Genomic DNA, 22,372 nt, shown 5'->3' with positions numbered 1-22,372 from the left:
TCATATGGATCTGCCTCACAATTTAAAAACAAATAAATTACTGCCACTGCATCTCTACATCAGTAGTTCCTCAGTGTGAAAAATCTAATGGAAGTTTTTTGCTACATTCCATGGTAAAGAAGCCATAGAGGGAATTGGTGCACTTATGGAAAGACAAGTGTGGAATGCAGTAAAGGAGTGAATTAATTCATTGCAGATGATGCATTAACTTTTGCACAGGCAGCTGCAAGTACAACAACTATGCAGAATTTTCATAAGTCCACTGACGAAATCCAAGGAATCAATGTGAAACTTAATCTGACTCAAATATTGTCTTCAGTATCATCAGTATGAAACATAAAAAGCAATCACTGCTTTCTCTACAAGGAAGGAGTACTACAAACATATCTGCTGTCTCCAAAGAATTTCGCTGCTGCTGATCATACTGAAGGAACTACATAAAGTGTGAAAGTCGGAGACTGGTACAAAGTGGAATATGATGGAAAATTCAATGCTGGAGAAGAACATGCAATTTTTGGAAATTCTTACTAATCAGTGCAATGGAGCATACTTGTCACTTTTGGAAATGGCCTGCAAAATGTGACAAAATTTTGTTCATAAAGGACAAAATTATAAAGAAAATTAATCCACTTGATGTCAGTGCAAGGTGATTTTTCAGTCCTCTGACTTTTCATTGAGTTTACAGTTTATTTTTCCAGTTTTCATGCTCATTTAATCTTTCACAATGTTTAAACAATGAAATGTTAAAGTTAAGCTTATCTGATTTGGTAAAAAAAATGATATTTTCGTTTCTCTGCTTGCAAAAAAACGTTTTTCGAACAATAAGTATCAAGTAATATGAGTCATGTAACATTGAGCCATGTGCTTTTTTCAAAATATATTACAATATTTTACATGGTATAAACATTTTTAAGTATCTGTAACTGTGTCATTTGAATGCCAAACTAATAATCATTATCTGTGATGAAAACCTGATCCACACTCTTAATAGTTTGAGGGCACTTTTGACCTAAAATGAACATTAGCAATAGGATGTCTCAAATTTGTAACATGCCTCACAATATAAATCACATTCTTGTTCTTTAATTATAATGCTCTTCCCTGCTTAAATATTAATTCCAGATCTTTGCCTGAATAACAAAAAAAAAAAAAAAAAAGATGATTTGCAGAAGAAAATATAGGTTTATAAATTGATGAAAGGTCAACATAGTAAAACACTGATTTGAAAATTTTACATTAGTCACCATGGAATCTCCCAACTGCACACATTTCTCACAACATTCAGTGCATACATGTTTCGTTCCACAGGATGTATATGCAGACAAGAAAGAAAAATTCCCGGATTTCCTGGTTAAAAACACATTTTCTCCCGGGTGAAAATACACTTTATCCATGTTAAGTTGGTTGTTGTGATGTTTAAGGGGGACTAAACAGCTAAGGTCATCAGTCCCCCACCATGTTAAGTAACAGTGACAGTATACTTTTCCGCGGAAAAGTAAAACTTATCAACCCTTTGAATCTTTGACTGGTTATGGTTTTATATACCTGCGTAGAAATTCATGGCCCTTTAGAAATCTAAACTCAGTAAAAAAAAGAAAAGAAAAAAAAGCACACCACGTTTTGGAAAGATCTTTGATGAGCAGCAACTGTACGCTGTGCATTTTCGTATTATGAAAGTATAAATTTGAATTCCACCAAACACCATATGCTACTTTCTGAAGCATTAAATTGACACTGCGATGTGCTTTTGGAATCTCATGTCACTTGATCTCAACAGTCAATGACAGTGGATATTCAGAGCATTGGACACATTATGTAGTCAGCCAATAGAAATATCTGCTGTTAAGTAGCATGTATATACAAACTGGAAAAGTTAATGGTTTAAATTAATACATATAGTGTTGCTACAGCCCACCAGGTTAGCCGAGAGTGGTAATATACTGGTTCCTGGACTTGGGTAGGCATAGCGGCTGCGGATGGAATCCACCCGGCGGATTAACGATAGAGGCGAGTGTGTCAGCCAGCCTGGATGTTGTCTCTAGGCAGTTTTCCACATCCCACTAGGTGAATACCTGGCTGGACCCCACATCCCGCCTCAGTTACATGGCTTGCAGACATTGGACCACGTTCACACTGTTCCATGGATTCCACTAAACGCAGATAGTTGGGGTACATTAATTCCATTCCGAGGGGTATGGGGTGGTGGCAGGAAGAGGGCATTAATACGGATTTTTTTGCGCATTCTACACTTTAAGATACATCACACAAATATGCCAGTAAAATTTTAAATAACGACATAAATGTATGATCTTCTGGGCTCGAAATTTTTCTAAATGGTTGCCCTCAAAGACTTGATTTTCAAATGAGAGTGCCCCCTGTGGGTTCGGGGGTAAGAATAGGCCCACGGTATTCCTGCCTGTCGTAAGAGGCGACTAAAAGGAGTCTCAAACGTTTTGGCCTTGTGAGATGGTCCCCTAACGGGTTTGACCTCCATCCTTCTAAATTTTCCGAAGAGCGAGCCGATTGGGGAAGGGCGCCTTACAAGGAGCGATGTGTCCATCAAGCATTACCATCTCTAGCCAGGTTTGTCGTCATCGCTTAGCAGTCCCGCTCACCTACCATCTCTTGGGCGTGGATTTGTTCTTGGGTGCGGTTTCTTGCAGTCTGCTATGCTGTGCCGCTTTATGCGCCAATGACGATATTGGACTACATCACCTGAAATCCAGCACGGTAGCCAGTCCGTTGTGGTGGGGCCGCCATGTACCCTGTTGGTTGTAGCCCCCTGACTACACAGGGATCGCTCTGCTGATGCCAGCGCCGTTAACTCCCCACGTATGCCAAGGAGTAGATGCCTATCTCCTTGGGGCATTGGGACTCCCGGCAATGGCCATCCTGCCAGGTGGTCGTTGCTGAGGCTGGGTGGCGCCCGTGGGGAGGGCCCTTGGTCGGAGTAGGTGGCATCAGGGCGGATGACCCGCAATGAAGCGTGGTACATCATCTCTTGCTGGTGGCCAGCCGCCAGCAGTCTCTAAGCGTTCCAGGGCTCAATACAACGCAACTACATATGACCCCAAATCGTTCCCCTCCCTGGCTACACCATGGGAGGAACGAAAGACTAAGGATGCCAGCGAACCATACTCGCCCCGCTACCTGGTGTGTACGAGAGCTGATGGTGAATCCTTTACATCCATGAAGCCTCAGTTCTTCGTCGAGCACTTAGAGGACAAGTTCGGGGAGGTGGAGGGCTTGTCCAAAATGCGCTCGGGCTCGGTTTTGATCAAATCGGCGTCCTCCGCCCAGTCCCGCCGGTTACTCGATTGTAACAAGCTGGGGGATGTTCCGGTTACAATCACGCCCCATAAGAGTCTTAATATGGTCCAGGGCATAATATTCCATCGGGACCTTCTATTGCAGTCCGATGACGAGCTTCGCGCCAATTTAGAGCGGCGAGATGTTCACTTCATCCGGCGCGTACATCGTGGTCCAAGGGATAAGCAGGTTGCCACCGGTGCCTTCATCTTGGCCTTCGAGGGTGATACTTTACCTGAGAAGGTCAAGGTGATGGTCTATCGTTGTGACGTCAAGCCATATATCCCTCCCCCAATGCGGTGCTTTAAGTGCTGGAAGTTCGTGCATATGTCTTCCCGCTGTACTTCCGGCCTCACATGTCGAGATTGTGGACGCCCATCACATCCCGATACTCCATGTGCTCCGCCTCCCATCTGTGTAAACTGCGGAGAGCACCACTCACCTTGCTCGCCGGACTGCAGGATCTACCAGAAAGAGCGCAAAATCATGGAGTATAAGACCCTGGACCGCCTGACATACACTGAGGCCAGGCAGAAGTTCGAACGCCTCCATCCTGTTCGAATGCCTGCCTCTTATGCCGCGGCTACTACTGTTATGGCCCCATTAGCTCTCCCTCAGACTGCCACTTCTCAGAGCCGGAATGCTACGCCTGCCCCCTTGATGGTGGGGGGCACTTCACTCCCTGCTGCTCCTGCACTACCTGCCTCAGGAGCAGCAACCCCCCAACCATCGGGGACATCAGTCCCCACTTCTAAGCTGGGGAAGCCTCAAACTTCCCCTGCTCGAATAGCACGGAAAGGGTCCCTTCCTTCCCAGGTTTCCGCCTCTGGGAAGGGTGACGTCAGCCAATGGAAGAAAAGCAGACCAGCGGCTGATCGCAGGGCTTCCCGCTCCTCCTCCGTCCCGGAGACTGAATCGCTGCAGCCCTCCCAGCCAATGAAACCCAAGGACCAGAGAGACAAGACGAAGAAGACCTCTAAGGCCAAGGACCACGCGGTGGCATCCACCCCACTGCTCCCTACAGGCTCTGCGTCCGGGGATAAGGTGGAGATCCGGGCGTCCGCTGAGGACCTGGATCTCGCCGGACCCTCAGACGCCATGGAAGCAGATTGTACTGGTCCTCCATCGGTGGCAGCAGGTGACCCAGTGGCGTGATCTGCCTCCTCGGCCCCTTCACGCCTTTTTTGGACATGGACAAAGCAATACTCCAGTGGAACTGCAGCGCTTTTTTCCACCACCTTGCTGAGCTTCGCCAACTCATCAGCAGTCACCCTTTCCTCTGCATTGCCCTACAGGAAACTTGGTTTCCGGCAATGCGGACCCCTGCCCTACGTGGGTATCGGGCTTATTACAAGAACCGGGCAGCTTATGAGAGGGTATCTGGTGGAGTCTGCGTCTACATCCTTAACTCTGTCTACAGCGAATGTGTACCTCTTCACACACCTTTAGAGGCTGTCGCTGTAAGGATGTGGACGCCTCAGCCTATTACTGTCTGCAGTTTGTATCTTCCGCCAGATGGTGATGTCTCGCGTCATGTGTTGGCTGCATTGATAGCACAACTGCCTCCTCCTTTTGTGTTACTGGGCGACTTTAACGCCCATAACCCCCTGTGGGGTAGCGCCGCGATTACTGGCCGGGGTAGAGATGTCGAGACTCTTCTCTCGCAGCTTGACCTCTGCCTCTTAAACACGGGAGAGCCGACACATTTCAGCGTCGTCCATGGCACATTTTCGGCCATCGACCTTTCTGTCTGCAGCCCCGGACTTTCACCATCCATCCACTGGAGTGTCCATGACGACTTATGTGGTAGTGACCATTTCTCCATCTTTCTGTCACTACCACAGCGTCACTCTTCTGAACGCCCCTCCAGATGGGCTCTGAATAAGGCTGATTGGGGCTTGTTCTCCTCTCTCGCCACTATCGCACCTCCTTCCCCTGACACCATTGATGCGGTGGTTCAGTCGGTCACCACCGGCATCGTTTCTGCGGCGGCATCTGCGATTCCCTGTTCATCCGGGTCCCCTCGGAGGAGGACTGTGCCTTGGTGGGCGCCCGAGATCGCAGAGGCGATTAGAGATCGCCGGCGGGCTCTTCAACGCCATAATCGGCACCCGTCCTTGGAGAACCTCATCGTTTTTAAACAGCTCCGTGCCCGTGCCCGACGCCTTATTCGCCAACGGAAGCAGGAGTGCTGGGAACGGTATGTTTCCACCATTGGCGTCCGTACCTCTGCATCGCAGGTTTGGGCTAAGATTAGGCGACTCCATGGCTATCGGCCGCCTGTCTCTGTCCCTGGGCTTTCGCTGAATGGAGTGGTGTGTACTGACTCCGACACGATTGCGGACCGGTTAGCAGCGCATTTTGCTCAGTGTTCCGCATCTACGAATTACCCACTGGCCTTCCGCTCCCGGAAAGAGCGGTTGGAAAGTTGGAGGCTTTCCTTTCACACGCGCCACGCGGAGTCGTACAATGCTCCTTTCAGCGACTGGGAATTCCAGAGTGCCCTATCTGCTTGCCCTGATACGGCTCCTGGGCCAGACTGCATCCACAGCCAGATGCTGAAACACCTCTCTGTGAATTGCAAGCGACGCCTCCTAGATGTTTTCAACCGCATCTGGGTTGAGGGTGTGTTCCCGTCTCAATGGCGAGAAAGCATCGTCCTCCCCGTGTTGAAACCTAGCAAGAACCCTCTGGAGGTGGACAGCTACCGCCCCATAAGCCTCACCAACGTTCTTTGCAAGTTGCTAGAACGTATGGTGAGCTGGAGGTTGAGTTGGCTCCTCGAGTCTCGAGGCCTTCTGGCTCCGTCTCAGGGTGGGTTCCGCAAAGGCCGCTCTTCCGTCGATAATCTGGTCTCCCTAGAGTCTGCCGTCCGTACAGCCTTTGCACGCCGCCAACATCTGGTTGCCGTCTTCTTCGACATGCGGAAGGCGTACGATACGACTTGGCGATATCACATCCTGGCCACACTTCATGGGTGGGGTCTTAGGGGCCCGCTCCCGATTTTTATTCAGAATTTTCTGTCGTCTCGTTCCTTCCGCGTGCAAGTTGTTGCGTCCCATAGTTCCTCCCGGGTCCAGGAGAACGGGGTCCCACAGGGGTCTGTCCTCAGTGTCTCCCTGTTTTTAATTGCGATCAATGGGCTCGCTGAGGCGGTGGGATCGTCCGTCGCAGCTTCGTTGTATGCAGACGATTTCTGCCTCTACTACAGCTCCGCTGGCATTGCAGTTGCTGAGCGCCAGCTGCAGGGCGCTATCCGCAAGACGCAGTCGTGGGCTGTAGCGCACGGCTTCCAGTTTTCGGCCGCTAAGACCTGCGTTGTGCATTTCTGCCGGCGTCGCACGGTTCACCCTGAGCCACGCCTTTACCTTGACGGTGAACCTCTTGCTGTGGTAGAGACGCATCGGTTCTTGGGACTGGTATTTGATGCCCGGTTGACTTGGCTGCCTCATATTAGGCAGCTTAAACAAACATGCTGGCGGCATTTAAACGCTCTCCGTTGCCTTAGCCACACCGGATGGGGTGCCGATCGGTCCACCCTTCTCCAGCTGTATCAAGCGCTGATCCAGTCCCGCCTTGATTATGGGTGTGTGGCTTATGGTTCGGCGTCGCCGTCAGCGTTGCAATTGCTGGATCCCATCCATAACTGCGGGATCCGACTCGCCACAGGAGCATTTCGGACAAGCCCTGTTGACAGCTTACTTGTGGAGGCTGGTGTTCCTCCATTGCGGATCCGGCGCGACCGACTTCTGGCCGCTTATGCTGCCCACGTTTGTAGCTTGCCAGGGCATCCCAACTACCGTCTCCTGTTCCCGCACTCGATCGTCCATCTTCCAGACAGGCGGCCCCGGTCAGGGTGTACGATCGCGGTTCGCATCCGGGCTCTACTGTGTGGGATTGAGTTTTTTCCTCTCCCGCCTGTTTTCCGGGCCAATCTCTGTCTGCCCCCTTGGTGTGTGCGCCGACCATGCATTCGGCTGGATTTGGCACAGGGTCCGAAAGACTCGGTCCCTCCTCCGGCCCTCCGCCGCCGCTTTGTTGCTCTCCTTGCCGAGTTTCCCGGATCTGCCGTGACCTATACCGACGGTTCGATGGTCTCTGGTCGCACTGGTTACGCTCTTACTCTAGAGGATCATTGTGAGCAACGGTCGCTGGCACCCGGGAACAGTGTATACACTGCCGAGTTGGTTGCCATCTATCGCGCCCTAGAGTATATCCGCTCCCGCTCAGGTGAGTCCTTTGTCATCTGTAGTGACTCCCTGAGTGGTTTACGAGCTCTTGAGCAGTGCTTTCCTCGTTCCCGTCTGGTGATGGCCATCCACGAGTCGCTCCATGCTCTTGCCCGTTGCGGCCGCTCCGTGGTCTTTGTTTGGACCCCAGGTCATGTCGGCATCCCGGGCAATGAGCGGGTTGACACGCTGGCTAAACAGGCAGTGAGTTCACCGGCTCTAGAACTCGGCCTTATGGAGTGTGATCTCCTGTCGCTTTTGCGCCAGAAAGTGCTTGGTGCCTGGGGTGACGAGTGGCGCACCCTGCCCACGCCCAACAAACTTCGGGCGGTGAAGGAGACGACCCGTGTGTGGCGCTCCTCCATGCGGGCCTCTCGGAAGGACTCTGTCGTCCTCTGCCGGCTGCGCGTTGGCCACACGTGGCTGACGCACGGCCATTTGTTGCGCCGGGAGGACCCACCGCTATGTCGCTGCGGGGCAGCTCTGACGGTGGTCCACATTTTGGTGGACTGCCCGCTTTTAACAGGACTCAGGCAGACGTTTGCGCTGCCTGATACCCTCCCTGCCCTTTTATGTGATGACGATGCTATGGCGGACCTCGTGTTGAGTTTTATTCGGGCAGGGGGTTTTTATCGTATGATTTGAGTGTTTGTCCTTTTATTTCCTGTATTGACTTGGGCCTTTGGCCTGTGGTTTTAAACTGTGGGTTTTAATGTCATTTGGTGGTTGGCTTTTCCTTATTTTCATGGTCGGCCAACCACCTTCACACTCGGTGCGATTTTAGTTCCGTTTGTCTGGTCTTTGTCTGCCTTTCTTGTATTGTGTCGTCCCTTCTCTCAGTTCTCCGTTTTTAACGACTGACAGTTTTTATTTCGTGTGATTTTATCGTGGAACAAGGGACCGATGACCTTAGCAGTCTGGTCCCTTCAATCCCACACCCAACCAACCAATCAAATGAGAGTCAAACGCACTGTAATTTAAGAAATTCATCATATGTTCTCGCACATAGTTCAGCTTGCATAAAAGGAAATTTATTTTGAAAGTAACACTTTTCAAACAAACATTCACAATATTTTCCCGTAACCTGTTAGAAATAGGTTCATTTCAGCAGTTCCCATAGAGCACCAGATGACAGGCATCACCACGCTTGCACAGCTATGATGACGTATGTTCGTACTTGTGAGACATTAAAAGATCTTACATTATGTCATAAAAGAAACAAGACATCAGAGGATACTCCAACACCATTGGATTTTTTGAACCATACTAAAATGTGTAATTCAGCTTACAGTGCATATTCGCGCATCCAGATTTCGATGTAAATATTTTTGGAGTAACACTACTGTATTATCTTATGTTTGATCTTTATTATGGCATTATTCCATATTTGCTAAAAGATGAAAAGATGCACTTTTGAAATGCAGCAACCAGTTGAAAATAGCCAGTAGTGTGGAATTAAACATTTCGTTTCAAATAAATTGACTTTCTCAGTGGAAAAGATTAATAAAAGCAAACTGACAAAAATAACTTCATTGTTCTGCAAGGAAATTAATGCTTCACTGGCCAAAAGGTGGAAATAAAATAAAACCTGAAACTAATAACATATTTCAGCCTTCTGTAATTATGTGAATGTATTTTAATTCGCTTGATAGCTCCCGGCCACAGAAATACATTTTGTTTTCATTTGACATGAGAGAATTAAACAAAGAGGAAACAACAAAATCACTAAACATAAATACGGGTCGCGAGGAGACTATCCACCTCCCCAGTACAACTCAAACAGCTCTGTGCATCAGCACCGGATCAATGATATTTCCGAACTGCAGCAACACTCTAGATAGTGCTCCCCTACCCCCTTGAGTGTTTGAGGTAGGATATATATATATATATATATATATATATATATATATATATATATATATATATATATATATATATATATATATATTTGTTGGGTTCAAATTAATGACGATGTAAATAAAACAGAAAGAAACTTCCACATGGGAAAAATATATTAAAAATAAAGATTCCAAGACTTACCAAGCGGGAAAGCGCCGGCAGACAGGCACATGAACAAAACACACAAACACACACACAGAATTACAAGCTTTCGCAACTGGCAGTTGCTTCGTCAGGAAGGAAGGAAGGAGAGGGAAAAATGAAAGGGTGTGGGTTTTAAGGGAGAGGGTAAGGAGTCATTCCAATCCCGGGAGCGGAAAGACTTCCCTTAGGGGAAAAAAAGGACAGGTGTACACTCGCACACACACACACACACATATCCATCCGCACATACACAGACACAAGCAGACATATTTAAAGGCAAAGAGTTAAGGGCAGAGATGTCAGTCGAGGCGGAAGTACAGAGGCAAAGAAGTTGTTGAAAGACAGGTGAGGTATGAGCGGCGGCAACTTGAAATTAGCGGAGGTTGAGGCCTGGCGGATATCGAGAAGAGAGGATATACTGAAGGGCGAGTTCCCATCTCCGGAGTTCGGATAGGTTGGTGTTGGTGGGAAGTATCCAGATAACTCGGACGGTGTAACACTGTGCCAAGATGTGCTGGCCGTGCATCAAGGCATGTTTAGCCACAGGGTGATCCTCATTACCAACAAACACTGTCTGCCTGTGTTCATTCATGCGAATGGACAGTTTGTTGCTGGTCATTCCCACATAGAAAGCATCACAGTGCAGGCAGGTCAGTTGGTAAATCACGTGGGTGCTTTCACATGTGGCTCTCCCTTTGATTGTGTACACCTTCCGGGTTACAGGACTGGAGTAGGTGGTGGTGGGAGGGTGCATAGGACAGGTTTTACACCGGGGGCGGTTGCAAGGGTAGGAGCCAGAGGGTAGGGGAGGTGGTTTGGGGATTTCATAGGGATGAACCAAGAGGTTACGAAGGTTAGGTGGACGGCGGAAAGACACTCTTGGTGGAGTGGGGAGGATTTCATGAAGGATGGATCTCATTTCGGGGCAGGATTTTAGGAAGTCGTATCCCTGCTGGAGAGCCACATTCAAGGTCTGATCCAGTCCTGGGAAGTATTCTGTTACAAGTGGGGCACTTTTGGGGTTCTTCTGTGAGAGGTTCTGGGTTTGAGGGGATGAGGAAGTGGCTCTGGTTATCTGCTTCTGTACCAGGTTGGGAGGGTAGTTGCGGGATGCGAAAGCTGTTTTCAGGTTGTTGGTGTAATGGTCGAGGGATTCAGGACTGGAGCAGATTCGTTTGCCACGAAGGCCTAGGCTGTAGGGAAGGGACCGTTTGATGTGGAATGGGTGGCAGCTGTCATAATGGAGGTACTGTTGCTTGTTGGTGGGTTTGATGTGGACGGATGTGTGCAGCTGGCCATTGGACAGATGGAGGTCAACATCTAGGAAAGTGGCATGGGATTTGGAGTAGGACCAGGTGAATCTGATGGAACCAAAGGAGTTGAGGTTGGAGAGGAAATTCTGGAGTTGTTCTTCACTGTGAGTCCAGATCATGAAGATGTCATCAATAAATCTGTACCAAACTTTGGGTTGGCAGGCTTGGGTAACCAAGAAGGCTTCCTCTAAGCGACCCATAAATAGGTTGGCATACGAGGGGGCCATCCTGGTACCCATGGCTGTTCCCTTTAATTGTTGGTATGTCTGGCCTTCAAAAGTGAAGAAGTTGTGGGTCAGGATGAAGCTGGCTAAGGTGACGAGGAAAGAGGTTTTAGGTAGGGTGGCAGGTGATCGGCGTGAAAGGAAGTGCTCCATTGCAGCGAGGCCCTGGGCGTGCGGGATATTTGTGTATAGGGAAGTGGCATCAATGGTTACCAGGATGGTTTCTGGGGGTAACAGACTGGGTACGGATTCCAGGCGTTCGAGAAAGTGGTTGGTGTCTTTGATGAAGGATGGGAGACTGCATGTAATGGGTTGAAGGTGTTGATCTACGTAGGCAGAGATGCGTTCTGTGGGGGCTTGGTAACCAGCTACAATGGGGCGGCCAGGATGTTTGGGTTTGTGAATTTTAGGAAGTAGGTAGAAGGTAGGAGTGCGAGGTGACGGTGGGGTGAGGAGTTTGATGGAGTCAGGTGAAAGGTTTTGTAGGGGGCCTAAGGTTCTGAGGATTCCTTGAAGCTCCGCCTGGACATCAGGAATGGGATTACTTCGGCAAACTTTGTATGTAGAGTTGTCTGAAAGCTGACGCAGTCCCTCAGCCACATACTCCCGACGATCAAGTACCACAGTCGTGGAACCCTTGTCAGCCGGAAGAATGATGATGGATCGGTCAGCTTTCAGATCACGGATAGCCTGGGATTCGGCTGTGGTGATGTTGGGAGTAGGATTAAGGTTTTTCAAGAAAGATTGAGAGGCAAGGCTGGAAGTGAGAAATTCCTGGAAGGTTTGGAGAGGGTGATTTTGAGGAAGAGGAGGTGGATCCCGCTGTGATGGAGGACGGAACTGTTGCAGGCAGGGTTCAATTTGGATAGTGTCTTGGGGAGTTGGATCAGGATTGTTTTTCTTCGTGGCAAAGTGATATTTCCAGCAGAGACTACGAGTGTAGGACAGTAAATCCTTGACAAGGGCAGTTTGGTTGAACCTGGGAGTGGGGCTGAAGGTGAGGCCTTTGGATAGGACAGAGGTTTCGGATTGGGAGAGGGGTTTGGAGGAAAGGTTAACTACTGAATTGGGGTGTTGTGGTTCCAGATTGTGTTGACTAGAATTTTGAGGTGTTGGGGGGAGTGGAGCTGGAAGTGGGAGATTGAGTAGATGGGAGAGACTGGGTCTGTGTGCAATGAGAGGAGGTTGAGGTTTGTTGGAAAGGTTGTGGAGGGTGAGTGAGTTGCCTTTCCGGAGGTGGGAAACCAGGAGATTGGATAGTTTTTTGAGGTGGAGGGTGGCATGTTGTTCTAATTTGCGGTTGGCCTGTAGGAGGATGCTATGTACAGCCGGTGTGGATGCGGGAGAGGAAAGATTGAGGACTTTGATTTGGGATAGGAGTTGACGGGTGTGTTCATTGGCCGAGTCGATGTATAGGTGAAGGATTAGGCGGGTGAGGGCTATGGATTGTGCTGTTTGGAACTGGTATAAGGACTGATGGAAAGAAGGATTGCAGCCAGAGATGGGAACTTTAAGTGTGAGGCCTTTGGGAGTAATGCCAAATGTCAGACAAGCCTGAGTAAATAAAATATGGGAGCGTAATCTGGCTAGGGTGAAGGCATGTTTGCGGAGGGAATGTAAATAAAATTTAATGGGGTCGTTGTAGGGATGTTGTGAGGTTGACATGGTATTGGTAGGTGGAAAGGGTAATATGAGGTTAAAGTGAAAGTAAAGAGAGATTTATATAGGGAGAGATAAAGGTGTGAAAAAAGTCGAAAAAGTGTTGGTTTGAGATGAGCTATGTTGATCATGTGCTGAACTTAGGTTGGTGAACAACAATGGGTGCAAAGGTTGGGTAGTTATGTTGTCTCCAGATCACGTTAAAGGGTGGGGAAATTCAAGAAAATTTCGAGAAATTCAAGAAAATTTCGACAAAAAAATTTTTCGAAAAAAGTTTCGAAAAAATGATTTGCGAAAAAATAAAATTCGAAAAAAAAAAAAAATTTAAAAAAATTTTTGAATAAAATCTCGAAGAATATGTGTGTAAATGTATTCAAAGGACTGGTTATGTACTGGCAGGTTATGATAATGAGGCTAACAATTGTTTGATGAAGAAATAATAACGTGTAAACCTGTGGGAAGCTGCTAGAAAATGATCGGTTTTGTGGGAAAAACGGGAATGGAAATAAAACGAAAGTTGTTGAAAAAAAAAAAAAAAACTGAGATGGTTGTGTAATGGGTGAAAGGAACTGAAGCTGTGAAATAGTATTCACGAGTTTACACGAAATGTTTGTACACTTGGAACAATGGATTTTATAGCAGCGGTTATGTTGAAAGCGTTGAAAATTTTAGGTTATGGTTTGGAAGTAAATTACGTATTATTGAGTATAATTAGGCAGGATAAAATGTATGGTAGATTACGGAAAAATGGAAGATGAATCCAAAGTGGAACTTCTTGTACAAACGAAAAGAGAAAGTAAGACGATAGAGAAGATTTCGAAATGCAACAGAGACAATAACAAACGTAATTGTTGGGTTCAAATTAATGATGATGTAAATAAAACAGAAAGAAACTTCCACATGGGAAAAATATATTAAAAATAAAGATTCCAAGACTTACCAAGCGGGAAAGCGCCGGCAGACAGGCACATGAACAAAACACACAAACACACACACAACAAAATTACGAGCTTTCGCAACTGGCAGTTGCTTCGTCAGGAAGGAAGGAAGGAGAGGGAAAAATGAAAGGGTGTGGGTTTTAAGGGAGAGGGTAAGGAGTCATTCCAATCCCGGGAGCGGAAAGACTTCCCTTAGGGAAAAAAAAAAAGGACAGCTGTACACTCGCACACACACACACATATCCATCCGCACATACACAGACACAAGCAGACATATTTAAAGGCAAAGAGTTAAGGGCAGAGATGTCAGTCGAGGCGGAAGTACAGAGGCAAAGAAGTTGTTGAAAGACAGGTGAGGTATGAGCGGCGGCAACTTGAAATTAGCGGAGGTTGAGGCCTGGCGGATATCGAGAAGAGAGGATATACTGAAGGGCGAGTTCCCATCTCCGGAGTTCGGATAGGTTGGTGTTGGTGGGAAGTATCCAGATAACTCGGACGGTGTAACACTGTGCCAAGATGTGCTGGCCGTGCATCAAGGCATGTTTAGCCACAGGGTGATCCTCATTACCAACAAACACTGTCTGCCTGTGTCCATTCATGCGAATGGACAGTTTGTTGCTGGTCATTCCCACATAGAAAGCATCACAGTGCAGGCAGGTCAGTTGGTAAATCACGTGGGTGCTTTCACATGTGGCTCTCCCTTTGATTGTGTACACCTTCCGGGTTACAGGACTGGAGTAGGTGGTGGTGGGAGGGTGCATAGGACAGGTTTTACACCGGGGGCGGTTGCAAGGGTAGGAGCCAGAGGGTAGGGGAGGTGGTTTGGGGATTTCATAGGGATGAACCAAGAGGTTACGAAGGTTAGGTGGACGGCGGAAAGACACTCTTGGTGGAGTGGGGAGGATTTCATGAAGGATGGATCTCATTTCGGGGCAGGATTTTAGGAAGTCGTATCCCTGCTGGAGAGCCACATTCAAGGTCTGATCCAGTCCTGGGAAGTATTCTGTTACAAGTGGGGCACTTTTGGGGTTCTTCTGTGAGAGGTTCTGGGTTTGAGGGGATGAGGAAGTGGCTCTGGTTATCTGCTTCTGTACCAGGTTGGGAGGGTAGTTGTGGGATGCGAAAGCTGTTTTCAGGTTGTTGGTGTAATGGTCGAGGGATTCAGGACTGGAGCAGATTCGTTTGCCACGAAGGCCTAGGCTGTAGGGAAGGGACCGTTTGATATGGAATGGGTGGCAGCTGTCATAATGGAGGTACTGTTGCTTGTTGGTGGGTTTGATGTGGACGGATGTGTGCAGCTGGCCATTGGACAGATGGAGGTCAACATCTAGGAAAGTGGCATGGGATTTGGAGTAGGACCAGGTGAATCTGATGGAACCAAAGGAGTTGAGGTTGGAGAGGAAATTCTGGAGTTGTTCTTCACTGTGAGTCCAGATCATGAAGATGTCATCAATAAATCTGTACCAAACTTTGGGTTGGCAGGCAGAATTTGGGTTGGCAAACGAATCTGCTCCAGTCCTGAATCCCTCGACCATTACACCAACAACCTGAAAACAGCTTTCGCATCCCGCAACTACCCTCCCAACCTGGTACAGAAGCAGATAACCAGAGCCACTTCCTCATCCCCTCAAACCCAGAACCTCTCACAGAAGAACCCCAAAAGTGCCCCACTTGTAACAGAATACTTCCCAGGACTGGATCAGACCTTGAATGTGGCTCTCCAGCAGGGATACGACTTCCTAAAATCCTGCCCCGAAATGAGATCCATCCTTCATGAAATCCTCCCCACTCCACCAAGAGTGTCTTTCCGCCGTCCACCTAACCTTCGTAACCTCTTGGTTCATCCCTATGAAATCCCCAAACCACCTCCCCTACCCTCTGGCTCCTACCCTTGCAACCGCCCCCGGTGTAAAACCTGTCCTATGCACCCTCCCACCACCACCTACTCCAGTCCTGTAACCCGGAAGGTGTACACAATCAAAGGGAGAGCCACATGTGAAAGCACCCACGTGATTTACCAACTGACCTGCCTGCACTGTGATGCTTTCTATGTGGGAATGACCAGCAACAAACTGTCCATTCGCATGAATGAACACAGGCAGACAGTGTTTGTTGGTAATGAGGATCACCCTGTGGCTAAACATGCCTTGATGCACGGCCAGCACATCTTGGCACAGTGTTACACCGTCCGAGTTATCTGGATACTTCCCACCAACACCAACCTATCCGAACTCCGGAGATGGGAACTCGCCCTTCAGTATATCCTCTCTTCTCGATATCCGCCAGGCCTCAACCTCCGCTAATTTCAAGTTGCCGCCGCTCATACCTCACCTGTCTTTCAACAACTTCTTTGCCTCTGTACTTCCGCCTCGACTGACATCTCTGCCCTTAACTCTTTGCCTTTAAATATGTCTGCTTGTGTCTGTGTATGTGCGGATGGATATGTGTGTGTGTGTGTGCGAGTGTGCACCTGTCCTTTTTTTTTTTCCCCTAAGGGAAGTCTTTCCGCTCCCGGGATTGGAATGACTCCTTACCCTCTCCCTTAAAACCCACACCCTTTCATTTTTCCCTCTCCTTCCTTCCTTCCTGACGAAGCAACTGCCAGTTGCGAAAGCTCGTAATTTTGTTGTGTGTGTGTTTGTGTGTTTTGTTCATGTGCCTGTCTGCCGGCGCTTTCCCGCTTGGTAAGTCTTGGAATCTTTATTTTTAATATATTTTTCCCATGTGGAAGTTTCTTTCTGTTTTATTTACATCATCATTAATTTGAACCCAACAATTACGTTTGTTATTGTCTCTGTTGCATTTCGAAATCTTCTCTATCGTCTTACTTTCTCTTTTCGTTTGTACAAGAAGTTCCACTTTGGATTCATCTTCCATTTTTCCGTAATCTACCATACATTTTATCCTGCCTAATTATACTCAATAATACGTAATTTACTTCCAAACCATAACCTAAAATTTTCAACGCTTTCAACATAACCGCTGCTATAAAATCCATTGTTCCAAGTGTACAAACATTTCGTGTAAACTCGTGAATACTATTTCACAGCTTCAGTTCCTTTCACCCATTACACAACCATCTCAGTTTTTTTTTTTTTTTTTTTTCAACAACTTTCGTTTTATTTCCATTCCCGTTTTTCCCACAAAACCGATCATTTTCTAGCAGCTTCCCACAGGTTTACACGTTATTATTTCTTCATCAAACAATTGTTAGCCTCATTATCATAACCTGCCAGTACATAACCAGTCCTTTGAATACATTTACACACATATTCTTCGAGATTTTATTCAAAAATTTTTTTAAAAATTTTTTTTTTTTTTCGAATTTTATTTTTTCGCAAATCATTTTTTCGAAACTTTTTTCGAAAAATTTTTTTGTCGAAATTTTCTTGAATTTCTCGAAATTTTCTTGAATTTCCCCACCCTTTAACGTGATCTGGAGACAACATAACTACCCAACCTTTGCACCCATTGTTGTTCACCAACCTAAGTTCAGCACATGATCAACATAGCTCATCTCAAACCAACACTTTTTCGACTTTTTTCACACCTTTATCTCTCCCTATATAAATCTCTCTTTACTTTCACTTTAACCTCATATTACCCTTTCCACCTACCAATACCATGTCAACCTCACAACATCCCTACAACGACCCCATTAAATTTTATTTACATTCCCTCCGCAAACATGCCTTCACCCTAGCCAGATTACGCTCCCATATTTTATTTACTCAGGCTTGTCTGACATTTGGCATTACTCCCAAAGGCCTCACACTTAAAGTTCCCATCTCTGGCTGCAATCCTTCTTTCCATCAGTCCTTATACCAGTTCCAAACAGCACAATCCATAGCCCTCACCCGCCTAATCCTTCACCTATACATCGACTCGGCCAATGAACACACCCGTCAACTCCTATCCCAAATCAAAGTCCTCAATCTTTCCTCTCCCGCATCCACACCGGCTGTACATAGCATCCTCCTACAGGCCAACCGCAAATTAGAACAACATGCCACCCTCCACCTCAAAAAACTATCCAATCTCCTGGTTTCCCACCTCCGGAAAGGCAACTCACTCACCCTCCACAACCTTTCCAACAAACCTCAACCTCCTCTCATTGCACACAGACCCAGTCTCTCCCATCTACTCAATCTCCCACTTCCAGCTCCACTCCCCCCAACACCTCAAAATTCTAGTCAACACAATCTGGAACCACAACACCCCAATTCAGTAGTTAACCTTTCCTCCAAACCCCTCTCCCAATCCGAAACCTCTGTCCTATCCAAAGGCCTCACCTTCAGCCCCACTCCCAGGTTCAACCAAACTGCCCTTGTCAAGGATTTACTGTCCTACACTCGTAGTCTCTGCTGGAAATATCACTTTGCCACGAAGAAAAACAATCCTGATCCCACTCCTAATGATCCAACTCCCCAAGACACTATCCAAATTGAACCCTGCCTGCAACAGTTCCGTCCTCCATCACAGCGGGACCCACCTCCTCTTCCTCAAAATCACCCTCTCCAAACCTTCCAGGAATTTCTCACTTCCAGCCTTGCCTCTCAATCTTTCTTGAAAAACCTTAATCCTACTCCCAACATCACCACAGCCGAATCCCAGGCTATCCGTGATCTGAAAGCTGACCGATCCATCATCATTCTTCCGGCTGACAAGGGTTCCACGACTGTGGTACTTGATCGTCGGGAGTATGTGGCTGAGGGACTGCGTCAGCTTTCAGACAACTCTACATACAAAGTTTGCCGAAGTAATCCCATTCCTGATGTCCAGGCGGAGCTTCAAGGAATCCTCAGAACCTTAGGCCCCCTACAAAACCTTTCACCTGACTCCATCAAACTCCTCACCCCACCGTCACCTCGCACTCCTACCTTCTACCTACTTCCTAAAATTCACAAACCCAAACATCCTGGCCGCCCCATTGTAGCTGGTTACCAAGCCCCCACAGAACGCATCTCTGCCTACGTAGATCAACACCTTCAACCCATTACATGCAGTCTCCCATCCTTCATCAAAGACACCAACCACTTTCTCGAACGCCTGGAATCCGTACCCAGTCTGTTACCCCCAGAAACCATCCTGGTAACCATTGATGCCACTTCCCTATACACAAATATCCCGCACGTCCAGGGCCTCGCTGCAATGGAGCACTTCCTTTCACGCCGATCACCTGCCACCCTACCTAAAACCTCTTTCCTCGTCACCTTAGCCAGCTTCATCCTGACCCACAACTTCTTCACTTTTGAAGGCCAGACATACCAACAATTAAAGGGAACAGCCATGGGTACCAGGATGGCCCCCTCGTATGCCAACCTATTTATGGGTCGCTTAGAGGAAGCCTTCTTGGTTACCCAAGCCTGCCAACCCAAAGTTTGGTACAGATTTATTGATGACATCTTCATGATCTGGACTCACAGTGAAGAACAACTCCAGAATTTCCTCTCCAACCTCAACTCCTTTGGTTCCATCAGATTCACCTGGTCCTACTCCAAATCCCATGCCACTTTCCTAGATGTTGACCTCCATCTGTCCAATGGCCAGCTGCACACATCCGTCCACATCAAACCCACCAACAAGCAACAGTACCTCCATTATGACAGCTGCCACCCATTCCACATCAAACGGTCCCTTCCCTACAGCCTAGGCCTTCGTGGCAAACGAATCTGCTCCAGTCCTGAATCCCTCGACCATTACACCAACAACCTGAAAACAGCTTTCGCATCCCGCAACTACCCTCCCAACCTGGTACAGAAGCAGATAACCAGAGCCACTTCCTCATCCCCTCAAACCCAGAACCTCTCACAGAAGAACCCCAAAAGTGCCCCACTTGTAACAGAATACTTCCCAGGACTGGATCAGACCTTGAATGTGGCTCTCCAGCAGGGATACGACTTCCTAAAATCCTGCCCCGAAATGAGATCCATCCTTCATGAAATCCTCCCCACTCCACCAAGAGTGTCTTTCCGCCGTCCACCTAACCTTCGTAACCTCTTGGTTCATCCCTATGAAATCCCCAAACCACCTCCCCTACCCTCTGGCTCCTACCCTTGCAACCGCCCCCGGTGTAAAACCTGTCCTATGCACCCTCCCACCACCACCTACTCCAGTCCTGTAACCCGGAAGGTGTACACAATCAAAGGGAGAGCCACATGTGAAAGCACCCACGTGATTTACCAACTGACCTGCCTGCACTGTGATGCTTTCTATGTGGGAATGACCAGCAACAAACTGTCCATTCGCATGAATGGACACAGGCAGACAGTGTTTGTTGGTAATGAGGATCACCCTGTGGCTAAACATGCCTTGATGCACGGCCAGCACATCTTGGCACAGTGTTACACCGTCCGAGTTATCTGGATACTTCCCACCAACACCAACCTATCCGAACTCCGGAGATGGGAACTCGCCCTTCAGTATATCCTCTCTTCTCGATATCCGCCAGGCCTCAACCTCCGCTAATTTCAAGTTGCCGCCGCTCATACCTCACCTGTCTTTCAACAACTTCTTTGCCTCTGTACTTCCGCCTCGACTGACATCTCTGCCCTTAACTCTTTGCCTTTAAATATGTCTGCTTGTGTCTGTGTATGTGCGGATGGATATGTGTGTGTGTGTGTGCGAGTGTACACCTGTCCTTTTTTTTTTTTCCCCTAAGGGAAGTCTTTCCGCTCCCGGGATTGGAATGACTCCTTACCCTCTCCCTTAAAACCCACACCCTTTCATTTTTCCCTCTCCTTCCTTCCTTCCTGACGAAGCAACTGCCAGTTGTGAAAGCTCGTAATTTTGTTGTGTGTGTGTTTGTGTGTTTTGTTCATGTGCCTGTCTGCCGGCGCTTTCCCGCTTGGTAAGTCTTGGAATCTTTATTTTTAATATATATATATATATATATATATATATATATATATATATATATATATATATATATATATATATATATATATATATATATAAAAATCGACTTTTCAAAAAAAATTTCATTTTGTAGAACACATCTTTCTGAAGAGTCTGATATATAAAACATGTGTTTGAGGAAATGTTAGACATGTTATTTGGTCGTAAGTGTGACAAAGTGGAGTGCCATGCATCTTCACACAGCATTCTTTTATCACACGTCATTGTATTTCACTCTGTAATTCTGTAATTGACATGTGTAATATTTTGTAATGGATGCCATCAAACTATAGTCAGGACAGTGGAAATTAAAATGCCCTGTGGTGCCTCTCCTGCTGCCAGTCGGCCAGTTTGACATCCAGCCCCTCTTTTTTTCTTGGATTTTTAAAAAAGAAACTTCACAATTAATACTGGATGGAATTATTTGTAACCTGGAGACAAGAACTCTTCGGAAAATTTGCACTCTTTATTGCCTATTAACTAATAACTTGCTTTTTTGTGTACCATAAAATTAAATATAGGATACATGAAACCAATAAAGACAAGTGACAAGCAAGACAGTACACATTTCTTCAATCCTTAAGCCCTAGCATTCTTTTTTCTCTAACCTTGCTACACCTTTACATGGCATGCTTTCCTTTCTGTTAAAGCATCTATTACCCCATCAAACATTTTGCTACATGAAAAAACAGTGTCATTGTCTTATACTGGAAAGGCTGTTAATACAAACAGTACCCAAGCGTGGTGTGGTTTCTTGATCTGATTAGATGTACTTTGTCACTGTCTGTTAGATAAAACAAAATAGGCCTCTCGAATTTTGCAGCCACTGTAACATACACAGAAAAAAACGAGACTGTTTTGGCACAAACGGTCACTTTTTTTTTAACAATACAGAATATAATTCAAGAAGTACCAATATCAAATGCTTATTAGACCTACTACAAGCAGAAAGTTTTATGTTTGGAAATAGTTTTACATTTCATTCATAAGCTCCAGATTCTCAAGCAGGAGATCTAAAAGTAGTAGTATGAAATTTTTATATAATTTTTGAATCGTCATATTCTTCCATAATTTGTGTGATGTCACTGTTTCTTCTCCTTCCTCATTCTAACAGTCTTGTCATCACTAATTCTGTAACTATTCCTGACAGTGTCAAAACTTATTTTCCAGCTAACTTTACTAATCCTGCCACAATCAACAGCTAAGTTATAGCACGTTTATTCTCCAGTTAGTCGTTATTACGTGTTTGTAAAAACGTTTTCTGCACTACTCCTAGTATAAAACTTCAGTGGCTGCTACTGGGGTCTGTACAACTGGGCATTACTTGTGTAGTGGTCTGGCCAAATATTTTCTACCAAAAATTCCATTTTCTTAGATACATTGAGAAGATAATACATAATCTTTCTTACCTGTTATTCCTATTAGTCATTTATTTTCACTCTGGTAGTCTGAATCTATGGATTTCACTGGTAATTATAACAATGCTGATCATTCGCAAACCCAGTTAACCACAAATGTAAACAGCGATTGTCATTCACCCGTTCGGATTTATTCCGCTCAGCTCGTAAAGCCCCATCCACTTCTGTCTGCAGGAAAGTTTATTTCTAGATGCAACAGGGATTCCCCTGGCAGAGACATGACATACACTATGCACACATTCTAAAATCAACTTATGATTCAATCAGAAATAGACTTAGAATATGTTCAAAAACGAACAGGGATACGTTTGAATAATTGATAGACCAACATGTGATGGATAC

This window comes from Schistocerca gregaria, chromosome 4 (genome assembly GCF_023897955.1).
Source record: "Schistocerca gregaria isolate iqSchGreg1 chromosome 4, iqSchGreg1.2, whole genome shotgun sequence".
Lineage (NCBI taxonomy): Eukaryota > Metazoa > Arthropoda > Insecta > Orthoptera > Acrididae > Schistocerca > Schistocerca gregaria.
The sequence above is the reverse complement of the archived record's forward strand: the minus strand, read 5'-3'. Positions refer to the sequence as shown.